Source organism: Carassius auratus, chromosome 22, assembly GCF_003368295.1.
Source record: "Carassius auratus strain Wakin chromosome 22, ASM336829v1, whole genome shotgun sequence".
In the NCBI taxonomy this organism is placed as follows: Eukaryota; Metazoa; Chordata; class Actinopteri; order Cypriniformes; family Cyprinidae; genus Carassius; species Carassius auratus.
The window spans coordinates 16,301,253-16,324,372 of record NC_039264.1 but is presented as its reverse complement, the minus strand read 5'-3'; the positions used below and the strand labels follow the sequence as shown (position 1 = coordinate 16,324,372).

Below are 23,120 nucleotides of genomic sequence, written 5' to 3'. Positions count from 1 at the left end.
ACAGTTCATTTAGTGCGTCGTTCCTGTTGTAGCTGTTGTTCGGGGGAATGTAAACTGAAATGAGCAGTATAGCAGTATATTTCCTCGGCAGATAGAACGGCCGGCACTTAATAATCATAAACTCCAACAGGGGTGAGCAGTGTTTGCAGATCACAACAGTATCGCGGCACCACGCGTCATTGATGCAAACACAAAGCCCGCTGCCGCGGGTTTTTCCTCCCACGACGAGAGCTCTATCCGCTCGATAGCACGTCAGCTGGTCGAGCTGAATAGCGCCATCTGGAACGCTGTTGCTGAGCCATGTTTCCATCAACACAAAAACACAACAGTCTCTTACAGTCCTCTGAGTTGAGCATAGTAAACAAATGTAGTCCAGTTTATTATCCAACGAGCATACGTTAGCCAGTACGATGGTGGGGATAGATGGCTTGTGTGGGTTAGCCATTAGCCTAGCCCGGATACCTCCGCGCTTCCCCCTCTTCTGCTTCCTTGCACACCGCTTTTGGCGCCTCCGGTGCGGGCGAGATGCAGTAGTGGGGGTCGGTGATGGTGAAGGCCTCCGTAGCAGATCGAGATCCCACAGCTGTTCCGCGTGCGCGGAGTTTAACTGTAAAAATGCGGTCCTGCCGACATCGAGCAGAAACTCGCGAATGTATATGCGCTTACAGACAGGTAGACGCGATGACAACGTACAAAAACACTGCGACTCACAAGACAAAAAACACGAAAACACCGTTCTGTCGGGACAGAGAGAAGCCACTGCATGTGGACGCGCCGCCATCTTGATATATGAAAATATTGACATTTTGCATATTAATCCATGTAGCCAACCCCCCTAAAATAGGCTACCACCTTAAATGCTCCGATGCAAAGTTAACCACAATTTCTTTTGAATAATATAACGCATAATTAATATAATATAAATAATACTGCACACATTTTATATGTGTCCAATCTAAAATATGGTTTAATACCATGTAGATTAGAGAAAATATAATCACAGGTTCAGGCACAGGCTTGACATTTATCCTGCTTGAATTCGTTCTAAGGAATGCACATAACTTCATTTTCGTTTGTGGATATTAAATATTAAATATATTAAACATTTTAACTACAGTGTTTTTCTTTCATTTTCCCTGACTGAAGCCATCAAACACATCAGCGAGTCAAAACGGACATCTATTAGTGAAAATGTGCTTTGATGCGCTTGTTTGATAACTTGTGGTTAAAGCGCCACTCAGCGGTCAAAGGTTGCAAATGCACTTTATACCGCCGCCACCGCGGGATGTGTGGCGGTAAAAAGGGCCTTTTGGATGTATACTTAGTGTAAGACTGAAACCATTTAAGTGTGGTTCCTGAGATGCCTTTTGCCAGTAGGGTTGATAGGAGGATCTGGTGGTTAACCGTGTCAAAAGCAGCGGACAGATCAAGCAGGATAAGTACTGAAGATTTGGATTCCACTCTTGCCAGACTTAGAGCTTCAACCACTGAGAGCAAGGCAGTCTCAGTTGAATGTCCACTTATTGATTTACTTATTGTCCACTTAATATTTGAGCTATTCCTATTCCTAGAATCCGTGTTTTCATTATTATATGGTAGAGAGCGCTAGTCGCATTTTCTGTACAGAGAATAAAAAAGAAAAAACAGATACGATCATCTGATATGAAAACAGCATCGAAACTGTAACATTATGGAGTAAAATGTCGACAGATGAAGAGGTAATAATTACAGTCAATCTTTGGGGTGTTAATCGACTCCATCTACATTTTCATTATTATTCATTATTATTTTTAATCCAATTCCATTTCAGTCTTTTTTCAGCTTTTTGTTTAAAATGTTATTTATTTTATTTTCTATGAAACACATTAAAGTGTTTAAAAAAATACATGAAGCTAGAAAGTTCACTTAAAGGGGGGGGGGGGGGTGAAATGCTATTTCATGCATACTGAGTTTTTTACACTGTTAAAGAGATGGATTCCCATGCTAAACATGGACAAAGTTTCAAAAATTAAGTTGTACGTTTGAAGGAGTATTTTTGTTCCAAAAAGCTCTTCCGGTTTGTCACAAGTTTCGGAAAGTTTTTTTCGAGTATGGCTCTGTGTGACGTTAAATGGAGCGGAATTTCCTTATATGGGTCCTGAGGCACCTCTGCCGGAAGAGTGCGCGCTCCCGTATAGCAGAGCACTGAGAGGCTGAGCACAGACATTCCCTTATCGGAGCAAGAGCGTCGCGAAAAGTCACAAAAGAAGTGTGTTTTTGGTTGCCAGGGCATGACAACCCTGCACAGATTACCAAAAGAGAAACAGCATTAAGGGACCAGTGGATGGAGTTTATTTTTACAGAGCATCAACGGAGTTGTGCAAGTGTTTTTGTTTGTTCCCTGCATTTCGAAGATGCTTGTTTTACAAATAAGGCCCAGTTTGACGCCGGATTTGCTCATCGTTTATTTCTTAAGGATAATGCAGTCCCAACGAAAAAGGGTCACGATGGTGTGTTGGAACCGCATGCGGTGAGTAAAACTGCTTCAAATATCTCTGTGTTGTTAACTTAGCTATCAGCGCGTAAGCACATCAAGTAAACAACATGCGATGTTGTCATCAAACTGCACTTTCCACATGTACAGCTTAAAAAAAAAAAAAAAGACGACATAAAGTGGAACTTTCCAAAACCGCTAAGCAAATATATACAGTTTCAGTACATACCACACAGAGACGCCTTTGCTGATGCTGCTCTTGTTAAATTTCAGCCTCTGGATCTGTATCACAGCTTCCAAACACTCTTACAGCTTCCAAACACTCTCAACGCAAAATCCTACTGGCGCTCGTGATTCTTTAGCTCCGCCCACACGTCACGCCTCTATGCGCTCGTGTTTTTCGGGGAAAAATAGGTACAGACTATCTTTCTCTTATAAATATAATAAAAACAAAGTCTTTTTGGAGTTATGAAGGATGCAGTACTACTCTATAGGTACTCAAGATTAACAGGATATTGAGTGAAAACGAGCATTTCACCCCCCCCCCCCTTAAAGAAATAGTAGTTTACTGAGACTATACATCTAATTGTATAAAGTATTCAATTAGTAAATTATTGGTATACATATAAGTTCACTTTTAGTATGATTGCAGTACAAACTACAGATGTAAACTAGTTGTGTACTCAAAGTTTGCTACTGTTAACTTAAAAGTTTAATACTTAAAAGTATACTTTTATATATTAGAGAGTGGGCCAATTTAGTCCCAAGGAGCCCCAAAATAGTCAGACTGACTTTCCTCTTCTCCCTTCTTCCCACCATTTTCAATATGAGATATGAGAAAAAGGCCAGAGATAAACTTGTATTATGCATTATTAAACTGACATGGTCCACATAATCTAACCAGCTAAGTTCTTACTTGGTATTATCAGATGAAAGAAAACACATCACAAATTAGCCTAGCTTTTGTAACTTTTTAAAAAGCATTTGCAGTCCTGCTAGTTTTAGGATATATATATATATATATATATATATATATATATATATATATATATATATATATATATATATATATATATTATCATTTTTTTTCTTCAATGCTTTACACTATAATGGTTTACACTCTCACCACTGTACAATTAAATTATATATAAATTTGCTTTGGATAAAAGCCTCTACTAAATGAGTACATGTAACTGTATTCTTCAGAAGAACAATTCAACTAGACAGACGTTTGTGTGCATGCTTGAACCTCAATCTGTGAGTAATTCCTTGTTGGTGGATTAACAAAAATAACACAGTCTGCCATGTTAAATAAATGCAACATTTGTGATAAAATCGTTAATGGCTATGTATGATGCAAATACTCACCACTTGGTTTGTAATCGTGCTGCACTGCACCAGGCTCATGAGGGAAAAACAACTGGAACTGTACCTAACCGTTCTTAGAACCATTTGGCCCGACAGTAGAAAAGCATTAATTAGATGGCTTACAGCACTGAGTTTGTCTGTGGCTTGTTTAACAGGCTAACTTTAACTGATTTAAACAACAAGCAGGCACCGTCTTTGATTTTCTGATTCATGCGTGCTTCTTTATAAAGCTAAAACATTAATAACTTAAGCAGTCCTGTGTGCAGCACAAATCTGCATTTTTGGGTTGAACTGTTCTGGAACAGTATTGTAAATACAACTTAACCACTGATTTCTAGTTATGTCCTCTTTTGAAAAGTAATTTTTAACTTTTTAGCTTTAACAACGAAAGCATCTGCATCTGAAGGTGGAGAGAGCACTGTACATGCACTCCCCCCACCTACAATTCCTGCCGGCCCGAGACTCGAACTCACAACCGAACTCACAACCCTAATCGTAATCGTGACATAAACATAGGGCGTGTAAGAATGAGCCATTTTAGAAGGACATGGTTGACTTAACTTTTATAAAGAATTTCTCTTTGGATTTGAGACTTTAGTCTGCAACGTTACGGATCTTCTTTATGCCCCAAGAGCTTGTAACACTCCAAAGAGAAAGAAAAAATTTAAACCGAATCATATGACCCCTTTAATGATTATAAAGGGAGTTTGCAACACAGATTTAGACAGATTTGTGAACAATATTTGAGATAAATTGGCCTTTTGTGTACATAGAAAAAGTCTTAGATCTTTGAGTTCAGCTCATGAAAAATGGGGGCAAAAAACAAAAGTTTTGTGTTTATAATTTTGTTCAGTGTAAATAATCAGTGCTTTTTAGGTTTGTCAGGTAGATCTAAAATACATTTTCAGGTACAGAAATGTAATAATCAAATGTAGAAATAACACTGCATAGTCCTCCATGTATAGACAAAACTTTCCTTTTAGTTTATTTTCACTTTAAGAAGGAAACACAGATCCAATTAACTGATACACATGCGTTTTTCTTTCTTAACTGTTTACGTTAAGACATTAGGTTAACCAATGTATATTTGCCAAGCTGACATATTCATATAATTTGGTCTGTATTTGTTCATTCATGCACAAAAAAGAAGAAAGCTCAATTAATACGCTGTCAGTGCTGCTGCGCTTTGGATGTCTGTGTTGAAAACTTCACACAAGCACTCGACAATTCAATAAAATATGTCAGCAGACACTATTCACCTAATTTGTAATTTTTTTTTCACCACGAAAACCTAAAATTTCAGAAAGAATTGAAGGGAAGTGTGAAATAAGTGGTTTTCATTAAGTATATTCCATTTGGTGTGGAATAGCTCAAGTGGTGTGGAAAGGTCAGCCTTAAGTTTTTGCACTATGCCCGAAAAACTGAACTCCATCTATCACTTCGCCAACATTTATATATTTGAAATTTGGAAACCGATTCAACATTTGCTAAATTCTAAGTTTTAATTTACATTTAATCCTATTGTCATGACATAATACAACAATTCCTAGGTGCAAAAATAACATCATAAAGTAATAAATAAAAGTTTTCAAACCTTGTCCTAGTTCTGCTTACACGCGGTGTTGTTGTTGTTGACCCTGACCTGGCGAAAGAAAAATGCTGCTGACCTGGAGTTGAAGCAAATGCTGGAGTCGAAGAGAGTTTTGCAGGCTATCGACATTATGACAATGGACTTCGTAATGTGCCCTGAGGGTCAAGTCCACCATGTTGAAAGATCCTGCAGCATTTGGGAAAATCGCTACAATAACCTTTATTGGCCAGACATGCTCGTTCTTTAAGATGGATAGATAGATAGATTAAAATAGATAGATGGATAAATAGATTATATATATATATATATATATATATATATATATATATATATATATATATATATATATATATATATATATTAATAGTTAATAGAAACAGTCACTTTTATGGACTTTTAAATTAAATGTTCCCTCCTGGTGGAATGACCTCCCCAACTCAATCCGGGCAGTCCTTAGCCATCTTCAAGAATCGACTTAAAACACATCTCTTCCATCTTTATTTGACCCTCTAACTTTAACACTCACTATTTTAATTATATTCTTTAAAAAAATCTAACTACCTTTCTAATCTTTTTGTATTCTATTCTATTTTCTTTTCATTTATTATGCAATTATACGTGTGTGTGTGTGTGTGTGTGTGTGTGTGTATATGTGTAAAGACCTCTAACTAGTTTGCTCTATTATTTTTTTTATTCTAGCTTTTCATTTATTCTTTTCATTCGTTTTCTTTTTATTTATAATACTATTTAAAAGCCTATGATACGTGTACTGTGTTAAGCTAACTGAGACTTGTTATAGCACTTATATATCCTTGCTCTTTTTGTTGTTTTTGATTGCTTCCACTGTCCTCTCTGTTTTATTATAGAAGCTGTATTTCCCTTTTTACATATAAACAGGTGAAACATATAATATGTTTCCATTAGAAGCCGCTGCTCAAAAGTATGCCGCATGGGTTTTATCCATTTTTGAATCATTGATTCTGTGATCGATCCCGTGGTCTTTTTAAGAATGCGGTGAACATGCACTTATCCCAACCATCTACATCTGGCTTGAGATAGCAGCAAGTTCTCATCCTGGCTCAGCAAATGTGCAACGGACTAAACCTGGATGTGCAGATTAAGAAGGTCAAGCTGCACCTTTTCTGTCATCCTGGCTTTCTTTAATCTACTTCTCTTTACCTGAGGGGTATTGCACAAAAGTCTGACAAACACTTGTGGTCTTCATCCCTACTTGAAACCTTGTGCCAAATACAGCAAATATGCCATATAAGTACTCAAGTGTTTTAGTGCAAAGACTGCAAGTGTGGATATTCGGACAAGCCGTAAGTAACTGTTCTCAAGCTTTATCCATATCCATGTGTCCTATAAAAAAAAGCAATTCAAAGATATTTAAATCCAATACACAGAAACTCTATAGGAAACCTGCAGTATGCTTGGCCCTTATAAAGGTTCAAAGACTCACAGCTTGTCATTCTGATGTAATGCTTATGTAAACCAGACATAAATTAGTTAATTTGCAGTCGAGGAAAAAAACATTTTACTGGAAGTAGTACTGCAGGTGTAAATTTTTTCAGTTGAGAAAGCTCAGAATTGACGGAGACTGCGGCAACTGGAAAAGGAACAGAGAAAATGTGTGTGAATGAATCTTGAGAATTTTGATCGAAAAAGCAAGTTATTTTAGAAATTAATTACTGCAGCGTTTTTTCACAATGGTTAAATAAAGGAGATTTACTGCTGTCGATTACATGCTTGGTGTGGATATATCAAGCCGTGTTGAGGGAAAAAGATGCCGAGGCACCAATAGACTGATTCTGAAGCTTCAACTTTTCATTCTCTTAACAATTTGTTGTCTGTTCTGCTGACACATTATTTTCCTTTTACACTCTGGACTCATGTAATTTTCCGAACTTGAATTGACTCGTTTAATGGACTGAGGTAAACAACATTTTCTGTTTTGTTGTTGTTTGACCTAGTGCACATCTTGTTTGTTTACATCTGTTTTCTGACAAGAAGGGTTATTTGGTTTACATAATTCTTTGCTCTTTTCAAGGTAACTTGTGAAAAGTTAATCCATTTTGTTTATTGATTTTTGGTTTAAATCTTAATCTGAATTTTCTTTTGCTTTTTAAAACCAAATGGTTTAAGCTACAGTAAAGCAGAAAATAGAGCCTTAAAATTGAAACCAACTTTATTAGTCTACAATGAATAGCCGTAATTAAATTAAAGAAATTAAATAGTTTTAAATAAGTGGTTTTTGTTGAAAAGTATATTCCATTTGGTTTGGAATTGCTAAAGTGGTGTGGAAAGGTCAGCCTGAAGTTTCTGCACGATGCCCGAAACACTGAACGCAGCTTTTTAAAACTGGTTTTCCAACAATCACTTCTCCAGCATTTATTGCTCTGAAATTGTGAAACAATTCAACATTTGCTAAATTCTAAGTTTTTAATTTACATTTAATCCTATTGTCATGACATAATACAATTCCAAGTAATAAATAAAAGTTTTCAAACATTGTCCAAGTTCGGCTTACACGGGGTGTTGTTGTGAAAATAGATCCAGATGACCCTGGCCTGGTGAAAAAAAATGCTGCTGACCTGGAGTTGAATCAAATTCTGAATTCGAAGGGAGTTCTGTGGGCTATCGACAGTATGACAATGGACTTCATAATGTGCCCTGAGGGTCAAGTCCATCATGCTGAAAGATCCTTAAGCAAAAAAAATTTATTTGGGAAAATCGTTAAATATAATTAATCCTAGTCCATCATGCTGAAAGATCCTTCAGCAAAAAAAATTGATTTGGGAAAATCGTTAAATATAATTAATCCTATAATAGGATAATTGTAATTATAATATTATTAGGCTGTCACAAGTGACCGAAAACAAAATCAAAACCAAACAAATTAGCCAAGTAAAACATGAAGTTGATCGTTTAGTCAGAGATCAGGCATTAATGAACCCTGTTTGTGGCAGTACTGTCAAATCCATATCGTAAAAGTTTGTAAAGGCTGTGCTGACATTGCGACTGAATTATATGTAAATGTTTGGGCCGGCAAAGAAAGGGGAGGTAATCTTTCCCCGTATGACGTCATAAGGGGATGATTCCAGCTCGGCCCATCTGAGCTCTCGTTTTCTCAAAGGCAGAGCAGGACACCCAGGGCTTGGTTTACACCTATCGAAATTTCTAGCCACTGGGGGACCATAGAAAGGCTAGAGAAACTCATATTAATGTTAAAAACTTCATAAAGTGAAGTTTTCATTCCATGGGACCTTTAAGACTTTTAGACCTGCACAATTATTCTTCTCTGGAAATCATAGGGAGACATTAATTAGAAAAATTATGCTTGGAAGAGAATTCGCGAGATTGTCGGTTTGTCTTGTGTTTTGTTTGCCAAATTTGCTGAATGTATGGAAATCCTGGTCTCCTTTAAGTTATTATTACTCATTTTACTTATTTATTGAGACAGTGGTTAACATAAACTGACAATGAACAATGCTATCACAGTTTATAAAATTTTGGTTAATTTAAAATTCAAAGTTTATGCTCATATGCTAACAATATGAACAAGCAGTATAAAGTGACCAGTGTTGGGTGTAATGCGTTACTTAGTGATTAACTAATTACTAATTATTAATTACTACTGTAATTTAAATACTTTTCCCTGGAAAAGTAAGGGATTACTCTTATTGTTTCACTAATTTAATTACAGTCACTTTTTGTTAATGTATTTTATACTGTATAGACTACAGAACAATTATATAAAAAAACAATAGTAAAATTGTATATCATTTATTTGAAAGAATGAAAAGAGTAGTTTCATGTCTATCCTTGTATTATTAAACTGGTGGAGGTTGATGTGGGATTTAAAAAGTAATTAGTATTATTAACAATACCTTTTAGTGAGAGTAATTAGTATAGTAATCTAACAACACTGAAATTACATAACTAAGAATAGCATCTAATTTAACATTGTTTACAAGGTTATGTAATTGTTTTTAAACTTAACAGTGGATGAGTTCAGGAGAAAGTAGAGGGATCTCCGTGACGTTTATGTTAGGGAAATGAGAGAGGATAAGAAAAGAAAAAGTGGAGCAGCTGCCACCCAAAAAACTCCCTTGGCGTTACTATCACATCATGACAGAAATAAGAAACCGCATAAAGATCAGTGCAGAGGAAAGTAGGATGGACTGTGTGGTAGAGGACATGACTGGAGAGGACGAGAGCAGAAAGAATATGTCTTCTTTTGAGCAGAAAATCGTTGAGTGAGTAGAAACTTCCAACTGTCCTGCCCCTGCGGGATCAGAAGATCCTGATATTTAGTTTCTCCAGAATTTGATGCCAGCCCTGAAGGGGCTTGAGCCTAAATGCAGGGAATTCACCAAGCTGAAAATTCACCAGCTAATTTATGAGGCAGAGTTTAATTGTGATTTATAGGGATCTCATTTATTTATTGTGAATAATGGTGATGTTGCATTTAAATAAACCAAGATCACTTATTTCTCCTTTTCTTGCAGAAATTTTCAAGTGGACCTCCTCACTCAACCTCTTTACACACACAAACACACACACACACACACACATTTGATTATTTTATTTGGAATGACAAATACTGATTAAAACAACAGTATCCAAATATTCACAAAGAGCCTATTATGTTTCACCTGACAATACAGACAATGCAAGTTGCAATCACATTCAAAAAGTAGGCTATGGATAAAGGTGACATTGTCTTCTCCAAACATGCAGACTGCCTATGATTGCTGACACAGAACAATATCTGGCTGTTTGCTTAGAGGTCTTTTTACTCAGTCCAGCAATCTGCAAGCCTCTGACACATAATCTGTGCACATGTCCCAAGCTACCAAAAATAAGAATAATCAGTTTGATTTTGTATGTCTAGTTTTGACTATTTGTATGTACTGTTCCGGCAGTTTTATTTCCTCAAGGGAATGAAGCATTACACTATGTGGTAAAGAGCCAAATGCGTCTCGAAAATCGAGAAATACCGCATAGAAACGGGAGGATTGATGTTTAAAATCATCGATTGCAGTCTTCAAACAGAATACATGCTCATTCATTCCCTGCCTCTCTATGTATGCTTTTTGTTTTGTTGACAATGTTCCTGATTCCACCAGCCAGGGTAAAATTCGGCATAAAACACAATTCATAAATACCTTGTTTATAGTGGGGAGCAGTGATATATCTCTCCAGGTGGAGGGATCTTCTGGAATGTTTTGGGGATCCTAATAGCTCCCTTCCAAGAATCGGGAACTTTCCAGTTAATTAAACAGACATTAAAAATCTGAGTTAATGTCATTGTTGAAAATTGTTATGTTGCCTTGAGCACTTCATAAGTCACACCGTCTGCACCACATGCTTTGTTGTTCGGGAGACTACAAAGCACGCTTGAGATCTCCTCTGCGGTGAAGTCCGAAGTAACGGGGGCATATTTCGGGTCCTCCAGGTCGAGAGCGCCGCACCACGGAGGACTGCCCATCTGTTGGTATAACTGTGCTGGTTGGCATTTCGCAGCATAATACTCATAAACTTTATTCATATCATTTATCGCAGGAGGGGGTCTGGGTAAGTGCTTTTGTTTAGAATTATATCTATTGCCTTACTCCTACAGTGTTCCCAAAGATAGGCTAGTTCGTTTCCGCTTACCATTCTGGGTTCTCTCATACTGTTGGAATTTGTCGCTTTGTTGAGCGCTGGCTGGATGGTTTTCCGTACGAAGCGCAGCTGCTGATTTATCCATTCAGTGAGCGTCTCTGAATCGGGCCTCGGTGAGAGTGCTTTACAGAGGGGGAATTTCCGAAGGATTCTTACGGTGTATTTTAGCAAAGGTATTCCTAATGGTCTCCCATCTCTGTGAGTTGCTGTATAAGAACCATTTCTGTAGTATACTCCACATAAGATGGTTATAAGTTTAGTCCAGTAACGCGGGTTAGTTCCAGTGAATTGTATTGTTTGTCTGTCATTAATTAGTTTAACATCCAGGGTTTTCCTGAACTCTCTCTCCTGTGCCTGAAAGCACATCCACTCTTGGTCAAAAAGTGGGTGAACACACACACACACACACACACACACAATGTAAACCACCTACACATTCTTGTTATTTAACTTGTTACACCAGACACAGTTATGTTCTGACATGTTCATTGACATGCTGTTATATGCACACTATCCACACTACACAGCATACCTTTAATATTTCCTCTCTAATAAACTTTTTTCTTTTTGATTACTCATTTACTTGAACTTGTGTTAATTGCTACCATGAATTGTTGTTTAGGCAACCAGTACCAAGATAAATCTGCAGTAATGGTGCATTCAAATCCTACTGGGAAGTTCGTACGCACGAGGTGGGAAGTCGTGCTTATGACAGCATGTGCGTTCAAGTCACTTTCGTTGGAGCAAGATGGCGTGTACTTTCTCTTAATTAAAAACACAAGAATACAGCAATGTTCTTTAACTCTTGTTCTAGAAAATTAAGAACAAAGAAACGTGCATTACGTATACTTAGTTTTTTTATGTTTTCATTTATTTTATGAAGCCGCTGCCAACTTTGTTACAATTTGCATTGTTATATTATAATGGCATCATATTATGCGTCGTCGATTAACTTACTGCACTGTAAATAGAAAAGCTTATAGAAAATCCCGAGCTCCCCACTGGTATTTACGATATTGTGGTGGCGTTCATGTGCATTCAACTCGGAAATACGATCTAAACGAGATGACTTGAACGCACCATAAGGTTAGATTATTGTAATGCTTTATTGGGTGGTTGTTCTGCACGCTTAGTAAACAAACTACAGCTAGTCCAAAAAGCAGCAGCAAGAGTTCTTACTAGAACCAGGAAGTATGACCATATTAGCCTGGTCCTGTCAACACTGCACTGGCTCCCTATCAAACATCGTATAGATTTTAATATATTGCTTATTACTTATAAAGCCCTGAATGGTTTAGAACCTCAGTATTTGAATGAGCTCCTTTTACATTTTAATCCTTTACGTCCGCTACGTTCTCAAAACCCAGGCAATTTGATAATACCTAGAATATCAAAATCAACTGCGGGTGGCAGATCCTTTTCCTATTTGGCGCCTAAACTCTGGAATAATCTACCTAACATTGTTCGGGAGGCAGACACACTCTTGCAGTTTAAATCTAGATTAAAGACCCATCTCTTTAACCTGGCATACACATAACATACTAATATGCTTTTAATATCCAAATCCGTTAAAGGATTTTTAGGCTGCATTAATTAGGTAAACGGGAGCCGGGAACACTTCACATAACACCCAATGTACTAGCTACATCATTAGAAAAATGGCATCTACGCTAATATTTGTCTGTTTCTCTCTTATTCCGAGGTCACCGTAGCCACCAGATCCAGTCTGTATCCAGATCAGAGGGTCACTGCAGTCACCCGGATCCAGTACGTATCCAGACCAGATGGTGGATCAGCACCTAGAAAGGACCTCTACATCCCTGAAAGACAGCGGAGACCAGGACAACTAGAGCCCCAGATACAGATCCCCTGTAAAGACCTTGTCTCAGAGGACCACCAGGACAAGACCACAGGAAACAGATGATTCTTCTGTACAATCTGACTTTGCTGCAGCCTGGAATTGAACTACTGGTTTCGTCTGGTCAGAGGAGAACTGCCCCCCCCCCCCCCCCCACCAAACTGATTTTGACAATCCTTCTTCATCTGATGCAGTAGTCACGGACCCCTAAAGAGAAAGTACAATGTTATTGTTGATGTTATTGTATCTCCTTTAAGAATATTTTACTGTATACTAAAATGTTATGTATCAAATAAGACTGTACATTAATAGCCAATTTATTTATCTGTTATTTAATCTGGTGCTGTTTATTTGGGGTAACAAATGGTCACCAGACCATGTGCTATTTAAGAAAAAAATTAAAAAATATATATATGAATGTGTTTCATTTCAATTACACAATAATTTCAATGTAATATTTTGTGTTTGGTGGACATGTTTTGATATCAAGCTATATTCCTTACAAAACTGTGAAACAAATAATTCTAAAACTTGCAATAGTAATGCAGTCAATGTTGACCAGGGGAAAATACTTCTGTTTCCCATTTTGTTATTCTAACATCAAAAAAGGAACAAGCTACAGTATGAAAATCAATGGATTATTTGTTTTCACACTACATCTCCAATTACTATAATTATCAGATTAATTTTTATAATTACTGTTGTGATACTAACATTTTAATTATTTTGTGAAATAATAAAAGTTTTGGTTAACCCCAAGTGGATCAGTGTCTTTCTCAAGAACACTTTGACAAACTCTTCTGAAAATGAGGCAATGGGGTCACGAAACTTTCAATTTCTATACAAAGCTATTGGCTCCATACATCCATCACTGTTTCAAACAAATCTCAAACAGTGATGACTTGCTTGTTCTGGGGACTTGCGTCCAAAATCTTTTGCAGAACTTTCGCTATCCACAGATTGCAGAGGAATAGGGGAGGGGGATTCTCGCTATAGCTTTGAAGGAAATCAACCAACATTTAGCATTTCAAGTTGGATGCCATACATGAAATACATGTGTATGAATACATACAACAGTGATGACTTACTTGTTCTGGGGACTTGTGTCGGAGATGTTCATCAAAACTTTCTTCAGCACTCTCCACAGACGGCACAGGAGGTACGGACGTTTCTGGCTGGGGCTTTGACAGATTATATAGCCATGGTGTTTAACTTAATATTATAATGTAAAAATTTAGAAAAATAAAACAAAGGGATGTATGTCATGCTGTGACTATTGAAGAAATATAAACAGTGCCTAGTAAACTTATGACATCGCTGAATGTTTCTATAAGAAATGTTGTCATATTTGTGGTGTTGTAAAACAAGAGATAACGACATTCACTGAGGTTTATATCAACGTGAAACAAAAATGTACTTACCTTATGAAATGCAGTATGCAGACTATAGTGATTATTTTTAGTGTTTGCAATGGCAAGTCTAAAGCATGCTTGTCCCTAGAAGCCATCTTTATCTGTGAAACTTTCACCAAATTGATGAGATTCTTTTTCAGGGATTCAACCGTCTCCACAATTTAATAAACTGCTGTATGTTTGGTTTTGTTCTATTGGGTTGGGGGATGCATTAATCCAAATCAAGATCATATATTTGGACATGGCCATTGTACTAAATTTGCTTTTGCGGTGAATGTTAACAATTGCCTAGCCTATATATTGCCCTAAAAGATCCAGAACCATTACATATGTTTCCTAAGTACTAATGCATTATTTTGTCAAGAAGCATCATGAGTTTTTATTCACAAGAATTAAGACAACACAATATTTAAATAAAACAATGTGGTTATTATTCTAAGTTATGAAACTTAATTTTGCATTAATGTTGAAGTTTAAAGGTTCCTTGCAAACTATTACAGTACTTAAACATTAATAATAATAAATAAATAAATAAAAATTACGTGATGACCCAGAGATGTTAAGCATCCAGCCCTATAAGGACTCATTATACTATAGCCCCCATTGATGGACATGAGTTACCACCTGTCCAACTTAGCATTTATTTATACACAGATGTAAAAATGAATTCCCTAAACTTATTTTATCCCTAAACTGGGGCTATACTTGGTGTAGTTTAGACAATATTGTTAAATGCAAAAACAATGGTCATAAAAACACAAACCATAATAGCAAACATGTAAGACAAATCCACTGGCTGCTTTAGCACCAGACAGCTTTAAGGATTTGTACAGAGGAGATTTTTCAAGCCTTATGGTGGGTTCACACCAGATGCGAATGGAGCATCTGGCGTGAGTGATTTCAATGTTAAGTCAATGCAAAGACGCAAATAGACAACCTGCGGCCCATTTAGCACGAATGAGGCGACGCAAATTGAGTGAGTTAAAAAATCTGAACTTTGTTGAAATTTCGCGCCGCGTTAACCAATCAGGAGCTTGCTCTAGTAGTGACACGATTATGATTTAGCGAGCAGAGGAAAAATCAGAAACAAATATGGAGGACAAATGATCATTGCTGTATGTGGATACCCGGAGCTGTATGACACTTCTTCATACTTTTACAGAAACAGGAATAAAAAGGATCTTGCTTGTGTATATATAACATATTAATAGATTAATTGAATAAAGACCAAAGATTAGATTTACCCCAAATGGATTATATTTTATCTTGAACCACTAAAAAGACATCAAAGCCAGTGGGAAGTCGTGGCCTAGTGGTTAGAGAGTTTGACTCCTAACCCTAGGCTTCTCGGGCTGGCAATACCACAATTTTAGTGGCTTTGAGCAAGGCATTGAACCCCCAACTGCTCCACAGGTGCCGCAGCATAAATGGCTGCCCACTGCTCTGGGTGTGTGTGTGAACTTTGGATGGGTTAAATGCAGAATTTTGAGTATGGGTCACTATACTTGGCTGAATGTCATGTCACTTTCAATTTTAAAACTTTGGAAATTATTTAAAGAATGACTTATTTAAAATTAATTTAAAACACTTAAAAATAGAAAATGATTTTACATCAAATACAGTGAATACGTAGAATACAGTGCAATCAGTTCGGACATCGCACAGTGTGCTTCAATAAATGCACAGCTAAACAGATGAGTTTTGAGTTTAGATGTAAATGTGACTAGTGTTTTAGCACATCTGATCTCTTCTGGAAGCTGATTCCAACTGCGGGCAGCATAGTAACTAAAGGAGGACTTTTGCGTGAACCCTTGGTATTTCTAACTGACTCGATCCTAATGATCTGAGTGGTCTGTTAGGTTTATATTCAGTGAACATATCTGCAATATATTTTGGTCCTAGGTCATTGAGTGATTTATAAATGAGTAAAAGTACTTTAAAATCCTAAATGTAACTGGAAGTCAGTGTAAGGACCTGAGGACTGGTGTGATATGCTCAGATTTTCTGGTTCTAGTCAGAATCCTTGCAGCAGTGTTCTGCATGAGCTTCAGCTGTCTAATGGTCTTTTTGGGAAGGCCAGTGAGGAGCCCATTACAATAGTCCACCCTGCTGGTGATAAAGGCATGAACAAGTTTCTCCAAGTCTTGGCTGGAAACAAAACATCTAATTCTTGCAATGTTTTTATAGATGATATGATGCTGATTAATTACTGCTTTGACATGACTACTGAAACTAAGATCTGTCTCGAGAATCACACCAAGATTCCTGACTTGATTTTTAGTTGTTTGACCCCTAGAGTCAAGGTATGCATTCACCTTGAAAACTTCATTTGACTTTTATTTGACTTAGTTGGAGCATATACAGGTTAAACAAGAGCGGTGCAAGAATTGAGCCTTGTGGGACTTATGCTCTCCTATACTCACATAATAGCCTCTCCCTTCAAGTATGACCTGAACCATTTGAGTACCATCCCAGAAAGCCCGAACCAGTTTTCCAGTCTCTCTAGTAGTATGTTATGATCGAGAGTGTCAAATGCAGCACTGAGATCTAGTAATATGATGTCAATATGATCCAGCACTGATGTTTAGTTAGAATTTAAGCGAAAATAATTTATTACCTTAATGAGTGCTGTCTCTGTGCTGTGATGCAGTCGGCAAATCAGATTGAAAATTGTCCAGGTATCCATTTGAGTTTAAGTATTTGTTCATCTGATTAAAAACTACCTTTTCTATGATAACGGGTGTTATCAAGATTGCTTTTTTTCAGGAGGGGCTTAACAAATGCAGTTTTTAGGGAGTTTGGAAATGTCCCAGAAAGAAGTGAGGCATTCACCACTTCTAAGAGATCTTCTTCTAAACAGTTAAGCATACTTAAAAAAAAAAAAAGATGTGGGATGTGTGTCAAGATAGCAGGTTGACGATTTTAAGTGATGCACTATTTCTTCCAAAACATTGCTTCAAAAATAGACATAGTATCTTTTTGATATTGCGGCCAAATCTGTCTGACCTCTGCATTGCTTGAGGATGTGCCAATCGCCTTCCTGATATTAATGATTTTCTCATAAAAGAAGGACGAAAACTCATTGCATTTGCTGTCTGATAGCATATAACTGGGAATCTGACTTTGGGGGTTTGTTAGTCTCTCAACAGTGGAAAAAAAGAGTGCAAGTGTTGTTTAAGTTACTGTTTATAAGGTTTGAGAAGAAATTCTGTCTAGCTGTGGCTAGTTTCACATTAAAAGCATGAAGGCTGTCTTTATAGATACTTTAGTGAGTTTCAAGTTTCGTCTTCCGCCACATCCACTCGGCTTTTCTACATTGTCTTTTCATAGTCTGAGCTGAGTTGAGAGTGTTCTCGGTGGAAACATAGGCACTGAGCTTCCACTGATTGCATGGAGCTTGTCTCCGAAAATCGGCGAAACCCAAAACTACATTTCATGACACAATAACAGTAATTAATTTCACGCGCGAATGAAGCGTATAAACTAAAAATTTACACGCGTCCAACTACGCGCAATTTATTCTCGCAGGTTGTTTCTGGTGTGAACGTACAGTTATGTGTTAAGTACGTTGGATAAATAGCTACAATTGTTTTCTGGAGCCTTGAATTGAACACCTTTCTATGGCATAAAGTGATGAACAGCTATCACATGAAAGGTGATGTTTTATATTACACTGTCAGACCTTACTGGGTTTTTTTACAGTAAAATACTGGCAACACTGTTGCCAGCTAGTTGCTGTAATGAATCTTTAACAGTGACTAACTGGCAACAATGTTGCTAGTATTTTACTGTAACTGAAACATTACGGTGACTAACTGGCAACAGTGTTGCCAGTTATATACTGTAAATAAAGAATTACTGTGAATAACTGGCAGGAGTGTTGGCAGTTATTTACTGTAATTACACAAAACCACTCAGTATAATACTGCATATAAATTTACTGTATATAATATTTGTTTAACAACAGAATGACAATATTTTATTTATTTATTTATATAAGAGAATGCATATAAAATGTTCATACAAATATATTTTATTAATTTTGGAAAAACAAATAAATAACATGAAATATATCACAAAATTAAACAAATCAGAACATATACTAAAATGAAAACAAAAACAAAAAACAACCACATTATCTATAGAATTGGCTAAATAACATCTTACAACATCAGTAAAAATTATAAACAAAATACAAGTATTCTTATTTCCTTAACAATATAATAACAAAAGTAAAATAAATAAACAACAACGCCAGTCTATTTTAGTAACTTAATTAATCAAGCATATTTTCAATAAAAACAAATGAATGAAATCAATATTTACAACAAAATTATAACCAAATATAAATAATGTTTTCTTTCTTTACAATATTACACACACACACAAAATATGTAGTGACAAAATATAATACTCAGTCACCATTGACCCACATGTTGTTCCAAACCTGTAATTATTCAACAAAAATGAAATGACCAGTTTATGTCTTTATAATGAAAGTCTTAAGAAATACTGCTTTTGCTTACTTAATTAGATGTTTTCTATTCAGATTCGGTAAGGCTCTGCAGAAATGTATGGACATGTGGATTCACATTTTGAACCTTTCTTTTAACTGTAGACCCAGTTTTGCAGCTGAAAAAAAAAATGAAAAAGAAAAACATATATATATATATATATATATACCTGTATTATGAGAACCAAGTACAACAACAAATACATATTGACAAAAAAGATGTTTATTAAATAAAACCATGATTGGACATAATGGTTTTTAACACTTACCTTTGAATAAGCTCAAGTGTGGCACTGGCTGACTCCTGGTACTCAATATTAAAAAAATAAAAGCAACCAAAAAGCACAGAGAGTGCTGCAGCAAAATCCAGCTTCTCTTCAATGCCATGTTTCACTTTCCCCTCAATGCTGACCATCCACTTAGATGAGGTTAGTTTATCTCCTGAAAAAAAAAGTCACCATAAAAACTGCAAAGAAACATATAGGTTGTTTACTATATATTTTATGCTTACCAAGCATGATGAGCCTTGGTGTGGCTGGTAGGGTTTGCTCAGTCTCTATTGACATCTTGGTGGAAGTTTCCTTGAAAACAACATAAAAAAAATAAAAAATAAAAAAAAGATTACTCAGCAAAAATGTAGCAATGTTCCCTTTAAAAGGGTTTATTTTAATAGTTTTATTTAATTATTTAAATAAAAATTAGTGCATTAAAGGGAGTGAGCTAACTTTTCTACCATCTCATATGAATTGGAAGTGGAAGCACATCTCTGAAAAATGACAAGCCACACATGCACACCCTAGGACCTGACAGTCGAGGTTCGCCTGTGGATGCCTATGTATAACTTTTCTTGTTTTTGTGGCTGCCTGTGATTTCTGTGCATATGAAGACCTAAACGAGGAAAATGTCTTAAATGTACAAGGGCATTTCTGCATTCCACAGGCAAAATTTGCTCTATGTTGGTGTCTTTTTATATGCATAAAAAACACTAAGCTGGTGGAAAGGCACATTGCACAGTTTGCATCTGTACATTGTGGCAAATGTTGACTAACCAATTAAATGAATAAATTAAACATTACTAAATAAATAAACAATCTGAGTTGGTACATTTTTTTGTCAATTAAATATGTTGCAACACCAAGGGATGTCACTCAAAGTTTTGAGGAGAGGCTCAAAACTCAGCTAACCATATAGCATTCTGGAAACAAAGGAAATAAAAACGATTTAACTTCACATAAAGTATTCTAGGAACCTCACTTATATTTGAACAGTTTACTTACTCCTTGTGTAAGGTTCCATTTTAAGGCTTAAAACTTGAAAACGTTGCAACTGGTTGACTAACGATGCAAGCTGAAAAGTAAACAAATGACTTGACCTCCAGGCTGCCTTAAAGAGGCAACACCTTCACTTTTAGGATAAGGCAGTCAGTGCGTGTGTATGTGTGTGTTAATGCATATTGCATAAATCTTTGGTTTCTGCCTGAATATGTGTACACTTCACAATATAATGTGACGTAATGCACTCGAGTAGTGTCGGAGGACAGTAATTTACTGATTAATGTTACAGTTGGTACCTGTAATGGGTACATAGAGTAATTTACTGTAATTTATTATTTGAGCTGCATAAATTCTTAAAGATGCACCTCATATTACAGTAAGATATTGTTCCCAGAAGATACAGCAAAACACTGGCTATTTTACAGTTATTTATTTAGATTCAGAAAAAAGTATCATCAGCAAATTTGAGTGGAGTGGAGCTGTGGGGAAGACATGCAGTCATGTCAATTCAAGTCACCTTTATTTATATAGCGCCTTTAACAAAATACATTGCGTCAAAGCAACTGAACATCATTCATTAGGAAAACAGTGTGTCAATAATGCAAAATGATAGTTAAAGGCAGTTCATCATTGAATTCAGTGATGTCATCTCGGTTCAGTTTAAATGGTGTCTGTGCATTTATTTGTAATCAAGTCAACGATATCGCTGTAGATGAAGTGTCCCCAACTAAGCAAGCCAGAGGCGAGGGCGTCAAGGAACCAAAACTCCATCTGTGACAGAATGGAGAAAAAACCTTGGGAGAAACCAGGCTCAGTTGGGGGGCCAGTTCTCCTCTGACCAGACGAAACCAGTAGTTCAATTCCAGGCTGCAGCAAAGTCAGATTGTGCAGAAGAATCATCTGTTTCCTGTGGTCTTGTCCTGGTGGTCGTCTGAGACAAGGTTTTTACCAGGGATCTGTATCTGGGGCTCTAGTTGTCCTGGTCTCCGCTGTCTTTCAGGGCAGTAGAGGTCCTTTCTAGGTGCTGATCCACCATCTGGTCTGTATACGTACTGGATCCGGGTGACTGCAGTGACCCTCTGATCTGGATACAGACTGGATCTGGTGGCTACGGTGACCTCAGAATAAGAGAGAAACAGACAGATATTAGCGTAGATACCATTATTCTAATGATGTAGCAAGTACATCGGGTGTTATGGGAAGTGTTCCCGGTTCCGAGTGAAGAGTGAATAGTTTAGACTGAGGTATATGACTTTAGAGGCAAGATTGATGAGGACTATAGCGTTGAAATCTGAGCTATAGTGGACAAATAGCAGCCTTACATAGTTCCCTTGTTGAGATTAATATGCGTTAGAGAAGAGTGCAATGTAATTCAGTCCGTTGCTAGTGGGGTGAAAGGTGGTGATGATTAAAAAGACCCACGGCTGAGGGTGGCCCCCGGCGATCTCAACCATTTGGCTGAGTCCAACCTAAAAAGACAATCAGAACAGTTGATAGGCCCCTGCTGCATGTCAACACAAATGCTTATCATTTTCAAATTTTTAAGCCTTGCCACTTGCCAATTTAAACATTCAAAAGAGTTTAAAGCATTCACACACAAGACATGGAAAAATCAACTGAGTAGCTGGTTACTCACGTTGTGTTCGGTGCACATGCAGAGAGCTGTGTCGCAAATACAGAAACACTGAACTGAGCTCTCCTTTGCAAAGTTCTCCTTCAAATTCCCCCTGCACCTCAATGAACAAATTCAAATCGCAGTTTAAACAAACAGTAAAGGATACAAAAGAGCCCAATTCAGGACCCGCTGTGTTTCTGCTGTTCACACTAACAAATTTGGAACAAACACAAACACTTGCACAACTCCGTTGATAGACAACTCTGTCCATCCACTGGTCCCTTAATGCTGTTTTTAATTGGTAATCTGTGCAGGGTTGTCTTGCCCTGGCAACCAAAAACACACTTCTTTTGTGACATTTCGCAACGCTCTCGCTCTGATCAGTGAAGTCTGTTGTGCTCTCAGTGCTCTGCTATACGGGAGCACGCGCTCTTCCGGCAGAAGTGCCCTTATAAGGAAATTCCGCTCCATCAAACGTCAAACAGAGCGAGCCATACTCGAAAAAAACTTTCCGAAACTTGTGACAATGATGAGGGCAGGGAAATAAATTGCCTCCTTAAGAGCTGTGAGAGGGCATTAAGTGTAAAATCCACATTTGCAACTCATATCTCAAGAACACACAAAAATAGTCCACCTGAGCTTCTTCATGAAGCAATTTTTGCAAGCCCACCACAACATATGTGTCAGCCTTGTACATCTCAAGATGAAAGTGAGGGGCCTGAGCCATGAGAGGTCTTTGAAAGTGTAGATGAATATTTTTTTCTAAAAAGTTTGACTGTTTTATTTGAAACTGCAAGCAAAGCTTCTTTTACATTCATATGTAATTCATACCATCATTGAAGAAGTCCAAGGAATTCATGATCTGGCCCAGGCAAATTTCTACGCAAATCTTAAGCACAGATTGTCAGAACCTTGGGTGTCTAGTGATGCAATAATTAATTTTATTGAAGACCTCAAAAAGAATGACATAGTTAAGGCAGGCAATTCTTGCGTACAAATAAATGTGAACATTTCACATGTGACCTCTCGCACCCTAAGCGAGAATCACGTATTTCACTCTGGCCCAGGGATGGCAGAATAGACTGAAACTGCTCAAGAAAAGATGCTGTAAAGACAGAAGAGGGCTCGTCCGGGATTTGAACCCGGGACCTCTCGCACCCTAAGCGAGAATCATACTCCTACACCAACGAGCCACAGATTGCGGTTCAGTGGAGGTCACTTTGCCACGTACTTCAGTCTACTCGATGCTACGGTCGCTCCAACATCCTGCCTCTGTAGCTAACAAGGGCAGAGATAGAACTCATGCACTGACCAGATTTCTGAGAAATTCAATTTTTACATACCAG

General features: G+C 37.2%; 1 non-coding gene across 1 annotated transcript; it reads right to left on the bottom strand.

The window, feature by feature from the left end:
- Positions 1–22,895: 22,895 nt before the first annotated feature.
- trnap-agg (transfer RNA proline (anticodon AGG)) lies at positions 22,896–22,967 on the bottom strand. Its single transcript has one exon. It is a non-coding gene; the product is annotated as a tRNA-Pro (tRNA).
- Positions 22,968–23,120: the final 153 nt, after the last annotated feature.